The 11,353-nt window shown below is 44.8% G+C and overlaps 1 protein-coding gene, 1 long non-coding RNA gene and 2 other non-coding genes across 4 annotated transcripts in view; 2 read left to right on the top strand and 2 right to left on the bottom strand.

The window, feature by feature from the left end:
• MDM4 (MDM4, p53 regulator) overlaps window positions 1–1,831 on the bottom strand; it is a 32,883-nt gene extending 31,052 nt beyond the window's left edge. The window contains exon 1 of the mRNA XM_015569280.1: window positions 1,738–1,831. The gene's annotated coding sequence lies outside the window, so the exon portion shown is untranslated. The remainder of the gene's footprint in view (window positions 1–1,737) is intronic.
• Window positions 1,832–1,959: 128 nt separating this feature from the next.
• Window positions 1,960–2,032, top strand: TRNAK-UUU. Its single transcript has one exon. It is a non-coding gene; the product is annotated as a tRNA-Lys (tRNA).
• Window positions 2,033–2,333: 301 nt separating this feature from the next.
• TRNAK-UUU lies at window positions 2,334–2,406 on the bottom strand. Its single transcript has one exon. It is a non-coding gene; the product is annotated as a tRNA-Lys (tRNA).
• A 2,773-nt stretch (window positions 2,407–5,179) lies between these two features.
• LOC107184399 overlaps window positions 5,180–11,353 on the top strand; it is a 20,263-nt gene continuing 14,089 nt past the window's right edge. Inside the window, exons 1-2 of the long non-coding RNA XR_001515233.1 lie at window positions 5,180–5,249; window positions 10,626–10,631. This is a non-coding gene — a long non-coding RNA (uncharacterized LOC107184399). The remainder of the gene's footprint in view (window positions 5,250–10,625; window positions 10,632–11,353) is intronic.

An 11,353-nucleotide genomic window follows, 5' to 3' on the forward strand; every position in this document is an offset into this window, starting at 1 on the left:
GAGTCGCTCCCGCGCTAAGCCCAGACGATGTCAGTCAGAGGTGCTCAGGCCTCGGCCGCAATTTGAAACCCGGGTGGCGACCAATGAGAGCGCAATTTCCGGTTTCCCACCCACCTCGCGCAGGAGCTTCCGGCGAGGCCTCGGGGAGACCATAGATAGAGGGTCCGCTGGAGGGCTGGAGGGCTAGAGAGGACGAGTTCTCGCTCCACCATAGAGTAGACCCTCTTCCGGGGGACAGAGTGGCGAGGCCTAGACCGCGGGGAGCCTGAGGGCTCCGGAGCGAAGCCGCGAGGTCTGGTGCTATTTGCAGACGCGTCTTAGGAGGTCAGAAACCTGGGAGGGGAGAAGCCGAGGGGCATCCTTCCGCTTGTCAGAAAAATGCCTCTCCCTCCGCTCCCCAGGATGAGGAATCCGAAGACACGGTCTTAAAACTGAGAAGGATCGGCTTTGATTTGTGTTGGATGTTGTGTAGACGATTGACACGGTGATGAATCACACTGTCCAATATAATCACCACCAGCTAGCTACGTGTGGCCTGATAGGTGCTTAGTCCAAATGGAGACGTGCACATCACGATTGAAATACACATCAGTCTTTGTAGGAAAAAATAATGCGAAATATCTCATTGATGAAGTTTTATGTTGATTACACACCCAAATGATACTTTGGATATGTTGGGTTGAATAAAATATATTTAACTTCACCTGTTTCTTTTTTTTTTTTTAACGTGGCTACTAGAAAATGTTAAATTACACCTGTAGTTTGCGTTATAATTTGTATTAAATAACACTGGTGTGGAATGTAGGCTGGAGCCAGATTGGAGAGGATTTGGAATGCTGCTATGAAAAGTTCCACTTGTTATTCAATAAATAATAGGGAAAAATCAAAGGGTTTTGAGCGGGGGGCGGGGAGAGGAGGCAGTCTAATATTAATTTGATGCCTCAGCATTCCATACACACAGCCCATTTTAGAACCCATTCTACCACTAGCTCTGGGTAGACGATTAGCCCTGGTGATGTGATTCTTACAGAGAACACTTAAGGTAGTCCTTGCTATTGTTTTTAATGTGCACGAGGGGAATAAATCTAGGGGTAACGTTATTCCCTTTGCCCAGAATTAACCCGATATCGCCAGCTTTCTAAATTCTCTACATGTCCCTCCATTCCAGTCAATTAAGTTAAGCCTTATATACAGGATGGTGGCTATAGTTTTAATATTGTATCGCAGAGGAATTAAGAAACCGCTAACAAAAACCCTTGCTTGACCCACTCTGAGCGACCCGGTGGGTAATTTCCAACGCCAGCCCTTTTGCGGAGGGCAGTGCTCGGGGGATGATGGCTGTGGACGAGACCAGCCTTCCGATGCCAAGATCAATAACATCCCCTGTCGGGCATGTTCGGCTTTCCAGTCTCTCGGGCTTAAGAAGGCTTCTGACCCCAAGGTTTTCTTCGCGTAAAATTACTTACAATACAATCTTCCTATCAGTGTCCTATCTCCCGCTGTATCTTACACAGCTCGACCCGACAGCTTCAGAAGAGCGTATGTGTGTTCTCTTCGGCTCATTGATTTTTTTCTGTTAGCGGGAAGGTTTGAGAACTGATATCCACCCGACTATCAATAGTATGATCAATAGTATAATAGACCAGACATCCCTGCGACGCTTCAAACGTAGTCTACCTCGCCGTTCTCTCAACCCTGGACCTATTAGAGAGTACAAATCGAAGAAGCCTGCCTTACCTAATGGTGGTTATTGAGGACACAAATATCTCGCCGTTCTGAATGAGCTGGTAATGCTGGAGAAAGGCGCAGGATTTATTTAGGTCTTAAGTTTTTCTTTGGCGCATGAATCCCCAGCTTTCGCGTGTTTAAAAGCGTCACCAAGCGCAGGCGGAAGGACGTGATTACACAAGAGTCCTGGCTTTTTGTAAGGGTTTGCAAAAGCCTCAGCTCCACGTGAGGGCCCGGATAGCTCAGTCGGTAGAGCATCAGACTTTTAATCTGAGGGTCCAGGGTTCAAGTCCCTGTTCGGGCGCTACGTTTTTGGCTCCTTTAATTTCCGCCCCCCCTTTCTTGTTTTGAACGGGCGCATTTTGCGTTAACTTCTGTCTTTGTTAGGTTGGTTTTTTTCTTTCTCGATGATTAGTAATCTGAAAAAACAAACTCCTTTGCGCTGCGAAACTACTGCGCAAAACCTCCATACTCACCAAGAAATGAAGTGATTGCGCATGGTCATTTTCCCCCTGAGAACATCTATCACAGTCTGAAATCATTGAAAAACGAAGCGAATTCCACTTAAAGTATAAATACACTTCAGCATGGATATTAAAATGACACGCCCGAACAGGGACTTGAACCCTGGACCCTCAGATTAAAAGTCTGATGCTCTACCGACTGAGCTATCCGGGCGCTCTTGGAAGAAGGCTGCTCTTCTCTTTACTTGATATAATTCTAATAAATTGCTTCTCGAAAAGGTTAAATTTAGGTATTAATTAGTTTTAAAGTATCTTTTTGAGGAAATTTTTTTTAACTCTCTTTTCTGTTTTTTTACATTTAAGGCATGTGTTCTTCAAGCTCTTTCATATTTGATAAATTGTCACTATCTACTGGATTCTCTAAAACTCAATGGTACTAATTTACAGAAAAATGGGCAACCAAGCTGAACATCACTTTCCTGTGATTAAGATAGAACCTCTTAATTTTATTCTGCTTAACCAGATTACAGTATCTTTCCCTTTAATGAAAAATACGTTTCCCTTTACTAGATGATGTAGCTGTTAGATAAGCATCCCTTAGCACAAAAGGAGACACATTTGATTCAGGAGTAGAGGAGCTAATATAGGAGAAGGGACTGTGGAAATGTGGGCCTGAATTTACATTGAGACAAAGGGAGCTTTAGAACTTTAATTCAAATTTTGATTAATTTTTTGCCTTTCCCCCTTTTCCAGGCAAGTTACAGTTTTCAAGTCAGACTCACAACATGAGTCCTTCTAAAGCAGTGTAAGTGTGCACTAGGGGAAGAAGCCATATACAGTACTGAGAATAATAATTTCCAGTTTAGCCCAGTTTTTCCTACAATCAGTTTTATCGACCCTGACGCACAGGGTGTGGAATACAAGATTATGAAATTCCAAAGACTGATAAGGGAATTCATTTTTGTTTCTGGGAACTTGAGGCTGCTGAACACAATGGACAACAAAATAGCTCAACCTCCGTTGGAGCAATTTCTTTCCTACAATTGTCTGATTCTTTTAGAATAAGGACCAACAGATTGTGTGATCCTGAATGGGCCTGGGTTTCCGCATTTATGAAATGAGGGCAATTGATTAGATGATCTGTGAGAAGCCTTCTAAATCTAACAATTTACCGCTGTTACTCTCCCCGCTGTGAATAAGATTAGAAGGGAAAGACTCAAAATGCAAAGGAAAGGGATGATTTACTTGAACAAACATTTCTTGATCATCTACTATTGCTTAGGCTCCCGGCTAGCTCTAGAGTTGGAGATAAGTAACACAGATCCTACTCACAGTCTAGGAAAGAAGGCAGACTTTTAAGCAAACAATTTTAATAAAGTTATAGATGCAGTAATAGGAATTCAAGTACAAGAGTGGCAGGAGATGAGAATGGACTGAAAGGCAGGGGTTATATAATGAGGGTGGAAGTCCCTGAATTTTTAGCAAAGTAAGCACGTGATCAGAGATGTGTACAAAAGACATTGTAATGAGCCAGGCAGATATTTATTTACTCATTCAGACATTTCTTAAGCACCCACTGTATTAGATAAGGAAAAACTTTTTGCTCTCTTTTTATGAGGAAGATGCATTATACCTAACTTTTTTAAAATTTTAATTGTTTTTTATTTTTCAATCACAGTTAACATACAATATTACATTAGTCTCAGGTGTACACTACCTAACTTTTTCTTAAGGCAGATAGTTAAAGAAGCCTTCACGTGTTTTTTTTTTTTTTCATGCCCCATGGCTTTATTGTCCCATTCTGGGTGGATAATAAAACAGCTGTTTAAAATCAAATAGACTGAAGGAGATTAACCCATCGAGTTGCTTATTGAGCACCTACAATTTCCCCAGCAGTGAGCTAGGCACAGTGGGAGGGGAAATGGTAAGTTTCTAGGCGGGGGTGGGTTGTGAATAAATTAACCGGGCTGGAATGGAGGGAGGTAAAAGAGAGGCGCTAGATTGGAGACAGCTGGCAGGAGAGTAATTTTATCGAATGGGCAACAGTTAAATTTGAAAGTTTGGTTTGTTAACATTGCAAAGTCCCATCTGAGGTCACATGAACCGAATCAGCTTTTTCTATGCTGCATTGCAAACCACACCAGGAATGCTATCCTGCACCGTATTTAGCATGAAATCATAAGTGTTTCCCTCAAGCTTCACTTCACATAGACTGTTGAACGTAATTCACCCAGTAGAGGTCAGTCTAAACTGACAGATTCTATATTTGAGGCCTGCCTCCCTTCCTTCCTTCTGTTGAAAATATTACAGGTGCCCCCTTTAACCCCCTCCCCACCTTCCACCCAGCCCCTGCCCCACCCAGGCCTAAACCACATTATTATCTGTGTCCATGGCCTATACAGACACACATACATGTCTTTGTTTCATCTCTTTCAGCCCTCCCAACTCTCCTCTCCTCTGCCAGTCTTTCTATGTATCCATGCCTCTGGAACTATTTTGTTCATCAGTTTATTTTGTTCATTAGATTCCACATATAAGTGAGATCCTGTGATATTTATCTTTCTCTGATTGGCTTATTTCACTTAGCATACTAAGCTCCAGGTCCATCCATGCTGGCGCAAAGGGTAAGAGTTCCTTCTTTTTTACAGCCCCATAGTATTCCATTGTGCAACTATACCACAGCTTTTTTTTTTTATCCACTCATCTACTGATGGGCACTTGGCTGTTTCCAGGTCTTAGCTATTGTAAATCGTGCTGCCATGAACATAGGGGTGCATACATTCTTTCTGATTGGTGTTTGTGGATTCTAAGGATATATTCCCATAAGTGGGATCCCTGGGTCAAATGGCAGTTCCATTTTTAAGTTTTGAGGAAACTCCATACTCTTTCTACAGTGGCTGCACCGGACTGCATTCCCACCAGCAGTGTGCTAGGGTTCCCCTTTCTCCACATCCTCATTAGCACTTGTTTGTTGATTGACTTATTTTTTAAATATGGAACGCTTCACGAATTTGCACGTCATCTTTGCGCAGAGGCCATGATAATCTTCTGTGTATCGTTCCAATTTTTAGTATATGTGCTGCTGAAGCGAGCACTGTTGATTTATTGATGGTAGCCATGCTGGCAGGTGTGAGGTGATACCTCATTGTAGGGCGTTCCCTTTTCGTTTTGTTGATGGTTTCTTTTGCTGGGCAAAAGCTTTTTAGTTTGATGTAGTCCCATTTGTTTACTTTTTCCTTTGTTTCCCTTGCCCTGGGAGATGTATCTGCGAAAATACTCCTACATGAGATGTCTGAGATTTTATTGCCTATGTTTTCTTGTAAGATTTTTATGGTTTTTTCGACTTACATTTAAGTCTTTCATCCATTTTTAGTTTATTCTTGTGTATGGTGTAAGTTGGTGAGCTAGTTTCATTTCTTTTCTTTTTTGTGTGTGTTACCTGTCCAATTTTCCCAACACTATGTATTGAAGAGACTGTCTTTACTCCATTGTATGCTCTTGCCTCCTTTGCTAAAGATTAATTAACCATAATGGCATGGGTTGCAAGTTTGACCCCAGGTCGGGGTGTGTATGGGAACCAACCAGTCAATGTTTTTCTCTCTCTTCCTCTCTCTAAAATCAATACACTTATCCTCAGGTGAGGATTTTTAAAAAAGAAAAAGAAAAACTCAGATACTGGCATCAGCCCTCAAAAATGCTGGGTCACCGAAAAGATATAGGGGAGAAAGCAGAGAGACTGATGTCAATGAAACCGAAGAAAACAACCTAACCACCAAATATTCACAGAGCACCCTAACCTCATCTCCAATATCCATTCATCTTTCTTTCCTTTTTTAAAATAAATATTTTTATTGATTTCAAAGAGGAAGGAAGAGGGAGAGAGAGATAGAAACATCAATGATGAGAGAGAATCATTGATCGGCTGCCTCCTGCACACCCCCCACTAGGGATTGAGCCCGAAACCTGGGCATGTGCCCTTGACCAGAATTGAACCCAGGACCCTTCAGTCCACAAGCCAATGCTCTACCCACTGAGAAAACTGGCTAAGGCTCCATTCATCTTTCAAAGACACTTAAATCTTTTTGAAGAAAGTCTACTGAAGCATTTTAAAGTGAAAATGGTACAAACATTGCCTTTTTCAAATTTAGCTCAAATTTGTTTTACAGATTAGCCCTAGCCCACAGCAGAGCCCTGAGAGAACACAACACAGTAAATGGATTCAATCACCTTCCGGTCCCTCTCATTCCAACCACTTGCTCCCTCATAATAACCTACTTCTTGTTATTACCCCCAGAGTCATAAATGCTCAAGTGCCCCATTGTCTAGCCAGGTCACTCTCGGGTGTAAATGTTAAACCTTCATTCATTCACTCATTCACCTAGTCCTTACTGAGCACCAACTTTGCATCAGGCGATGAAGTAGGCCTAGCAATTAAAAGGTAAACCCAACAGAGATGTCCTAGTCCTGAAGGAGCTTATAGACTAGTTACCCCCCTCTTCCATGCCCTCCCCAATTCGGACAAATGCAAACAATTACAATGCTGTGATTAGTGCTACAATCCAGGCAGCTACCGGGTGTGGGTAGGCATCCTTAGAAGGCACTCTGGGGAAGCTTCCTGGAAAACTAGTTGCAGGGTGTATTAGTTCGCTATTGCTGCTGTAACAAATAACTGAAAGTTTAGTGGGTGAAAACAACACAGCTTATCTTACAGCTTCAGAAGCCCAGCATGGGCCCCCATGGGCTAAAATCAAGATGCCAGCAGACTGCGATCCTTTCTGAAGGCTCCAGGGGAGAATCTGTTTCTACAAACAGCTCACTTTCCTTGGCTCAGGACCTCCATTGTCCAACTTTAAAGCCAGTAGTGCTGTATCTCTCTTACCATTCTTCCATCATCACATCTCCTCCCGCCCCCCTTTTTAATCCTCACCCGAAGATATTTTTCCATTGATTTTTAGAGAGAGGGAAAGACAGAAACATCAATCTGAGAGAAACATTGATTGGTTACCTCCTGCGTAACCAATCGATTGATTTTTTTTTAAAATAAGGAGAGAGAGAGAAAGAGAAACATCAACCGGTTGCTTCTTGCACATATTCTGACTAGGGATTGAACCCACAACCTAGGTTTGTGCCCTGACACGTAATCAAACCTGCAACCCTTTGGTGCACAGGGAGACGCTATAACCAACTGAGCCACCCGGCCAGCACATCACCTCTCCCTTTGACTTCAACTGGCAAAGGTACTAGGATTCTGCGTTTAAGGACCCATGTGATTAGATTGGGCTCACCCGGGTAATCCTGGCTAACCTTCCATCTGAAGGTCCTTATCTTAATCACATCTGCACAATCCTTTCACTGCCTAAGATAACAGGCACAGGTTCCAGGGAGCGGGAAGCAGACATTTCCTCCTCTGGGAGGCCATTCTTCTGCCTGCCATGTAGAAACACAGCCACGCAGGGTGATAGCGGTGGCGACTGGCGGTGGGAGGCCCTTTCCAGGTGGTGGGAAAAGACAGTAGGAGGCCCCTTGGTGAGAATAGTGTATATTCCTGGAACTGCAGGGAGATCAGTAGTCCAGAGTGAGAAGCAAGGGACAGATTGTGAGAGGCCTTGTTGCCTTTCTTAAGAAGTTTGCCTGTTAGCTAAGAGCTCTATGGAGCTTCCCAGTAGACAAATTTTATTGAGCACGTGCCATGTGCCAGGCACTGTGCGAGGCTCTAAGAAAGTTTAAAGAAGTTTAAAAGCCAAAGTAAAAATTCCCTGCCTTTATGGAGCTATATGTTAGCAGATTTTCAGCAAGGAAGCAGGTGTTTGCTTTAGAAACATCACTCTGGCTGGGGTGTTGGAGAGAAGGTTGGAGGGAGCAACACTTGTGGTGGCCCCGGGCTTCTAACTCCCCCTTTGACGTTAATAACTTTTCCTCAGCTTCATGTCCCTCCTTGGGCATCTCCTCTTTTGTCAGGAGCCCTCTTTCCCCTTTATCCTACAAATGTACTTATTCTGCAACCCCCAACCCTGATTTAATGTTCTACACTTTGACTTTCCAGATCTGCAGAAGAAAATGATAAAAATATTCATATTGAAACCACTACATATCCCATCCCAGCCATATCCTCAGCTCTGCCGACAATTCCACTCCTCTAACAAGCTACCACTCATTCCTTTTAGTGGCTCTTTTAACCTTAACCACTTTCCTTAATGCTCAGTCCCATCTTGACCCCTTCTCTCCCAGGAGGTGACTTAGAGGCTGTCAGGTGGCAACTGCTTCTCTCAACTTCTAACCTCTAGGTCTACCACAAATGCATTCTTCCTCCCAAAAACAGCACAGGCAACTCCACCCTCCGGTGCCTGGATCCCAATTCCTCTGGGGCATTTTTCATTAATCATCTCTCCATCTCCTTTGTTTCCCCCTCAGCATATGAGCATGATTAAGCCTTTCCCATCTGAAAAAAACAACAACAACAAATCAGGCAACAAAACTCTTCCCTTTGATTCTGCCTTCCCCCATCCACTGCCTCACATTTCTCCTTCCCGTGGATCGCCCAGTTTCTGGAAAAGGGTGGTCTAGATTCACGTGTCTCTTTTGCTCCTTAACCCCTTGGAGCCTGGTGTAATGATGACTGTTTTCCCACCACTGGGCCTGGGACTGCCTTGCCAATCCAAAGGGCCCTCCTCAGCCCTGTCCTCCTGACAGTTCCTGCTGCGCCTCTGTTCCAGCCTCTTTCCTGATACTTCCCCCACCCTCCTTTCTGACACGCTGTGGTCTCTGTTTTTCTATCAACCTCGGTGTATATCCTTGATTTATTATTATTTTTTAAATATGTATTTATTAAATTGATGGGGTGACATTGTTCAACATGAACATATAGGTTTCAGGTGTGGGTTTCCATGTTACAAGATCTGTATAGTGCACTGTGTGCCCACCACCCAGAGTCAATTTGTCTCCTGTCACCTTATTCTAGGACCCCCCTCTACTTCCCACCCCCTTCCCTCTGGCAATCACCACACTGCTGTCTGTGTTCACAAGTTTCAGTTTTATATCCAGATATGAGCGAAGTCATACAGTTCTTAGCTTTCTTGATTTCCTTTGCAGGCCTCTTCCTTCCTCTATCTGCCCTCCTGGGTGATCTCGCCTGTGCCCGTAACTTTGCTGACCACCTATAATGTGAAGAGTCCAAAACTGATATCCCCTGTCCACCCTTCCACTTTGAGTTTAGTTTCATAAATCCACTGTCTACTAGACACCCTCCCCTAAACATACTGTAGGTGCCACAAACCCCACATGTCCACAATTAAACTCACGATTTCTCCCCCACCACCTGGTCTCTGCTTTACCGCAGTCCCTCGCTTAGTGAATGGCATCACCTGCCACCAATTCCTAAGGTGGGGAGTCATTCTAGATTCCCTCCGCTCCCCGATTCCCTGCATTCAATACATTATCATCTATTACTGATCTGACTTCCTAACTATCTGTTGTATCTGCCCTCTTCTTTTCAGCCCGGCTCTCACACTCCTGGCATAGATTTGATCTTGCACTGCGAACATTGTCATGCCCCCCCCCTTGAGCCCCCAACCTGCACTCATGTGGAGGTTCAGAACCAGTCACCCCAAGATGTGCCTCTGTGTGCAGATTGTTTTGAGCCAGAAGCAACCTCAGCAGCAGGCTCAAGAGGAACTTGAGTGAACCCCTCCCATTGGTTCACTCAGGGTTGCCTGCAATGAAGGGTCCTTTGCATTTGCCCAGATTTCATCTTACATGAGGACAAAGCATTTCCCAATAAATCCTCTGAATTGTGAACTCGGTTTTTAATTGCTTTCTCCCCTCTGTAGGACTTCCTTTGGGCATTCAAATTCCCTTTCCAGCACTTATCCTCTCACTGAGCGCTGGAGTCCTTTAGTTCTACTACTCTACGACTCTAAGGATTGTGTTGAGTTTGTTGCAGTTTCATAATAATGAGGACATTTTTAAAAGGCCTCTCTGACACCTGTGTTTTGTTTTGTTTTGTTTTTTTAACGCTGGTGAATCCCAAACAGAATAATGGTAGCACTTTAGCAAGTATTTCCTTGAGGCCAGGGAAGGGAAGGTTGGCAGATGTTTCCGTGGGGACCCTGGCTGGGAAGTCCTGAGCATCTGAAGGAGGTTGGGAGCCCTTCCAGGGGTTCTCAGCCTGTGGGTCGCGACCCCTTTGGGGGTCAAATGACCCTTTCACAGGGGTCGCCTAAGACCATCGGAAAACACATATGTAATTACATATTGTTTTGTGATGAATCACTATGCATGAGGAACTGTATGAAAGGGTCGCGGCATTAGGAAGGTTGAGAACCACTGCCTTAGACCCTGGATACCTGAAGGGGATTGCAGAGGAGGGAGCTGAGAACATAGTCTGGCAGGAAAGGAGAGAGAGTCCTGGGGGAAAGCAAAGATTCATGGTTTGAGAAAAATGTACTTTGAGATCATAGATCATAGTTATTATGCAAACCAAATGCAAACGAGGAACTGCCATCTACTGGCTTCTTTGGAAATTTCTAGAGACCACCACTTAAAGAAAGGTGCTTAAGAGTCAAATTGTTAATGCTGCATGAAAGAGGGTTTTTTCCTCCCACAGTTGGGTTGGAGGACCTGCCACCTCCCTCCCCTCCCCTTCCCTCCCCTCCCCCCTGGGGTTGTTGATGGCTGTTCTCAGGCTCAGGTCCCAGGACCACTTGGGCTCACAGAGAAATCAAGGAGGTTGTGTGACCGCGCCGCCGGCACAGCTTCCTCAGGCCCCCACCTCGACGTCAGACCTCAAGGAGGGGTTCTTTCGGGCATCGCTCTCCTCAGGATTTGGGACATTCCTCAAACCGATAAGGGACCTCAAAACGCCGTCATTTCCAGCAGAATGACTTGGCACGCACCTGCCACAGTGTCAAGGGAAGAGTAACAACCGCCTGCAGAAACCCTCACCCGAGTGGGAAATGGAAACCTTGGCTCTAGGGTTTTCCAAGCAAAACTCGCCGCTGGCGCGTTTCTCCTGCGGGAGGGAGGGGGCAGGAGGGGAGAAGAGAGTAGGGAAGTGGGGAAGGGGAGAAGGGCGAGGGGGAGGTGGGGGAGAGGTAGAGGGTGCTGGGAAGGGAGTAGAGGTGGAGGGGAGGATAAGGTGGAGGGGAGGGGTGGGAGGGAAGGGG

Source organism: Myotis davidii, unplaced genomic scaffold, assembly GCF_000327345.1.
Source record: "Myotis davidii unplaced genomic scaffold, ASM32734v1 scaffold246, whole genome shotgun sequence".
In the NCBI taxonomy this organism is placed as follows: Eukaryota; Metazoa; Chordata; class Mammalia; order Chiroptera; family Vespertilionidae; genus Myotis; species Myotis davidii.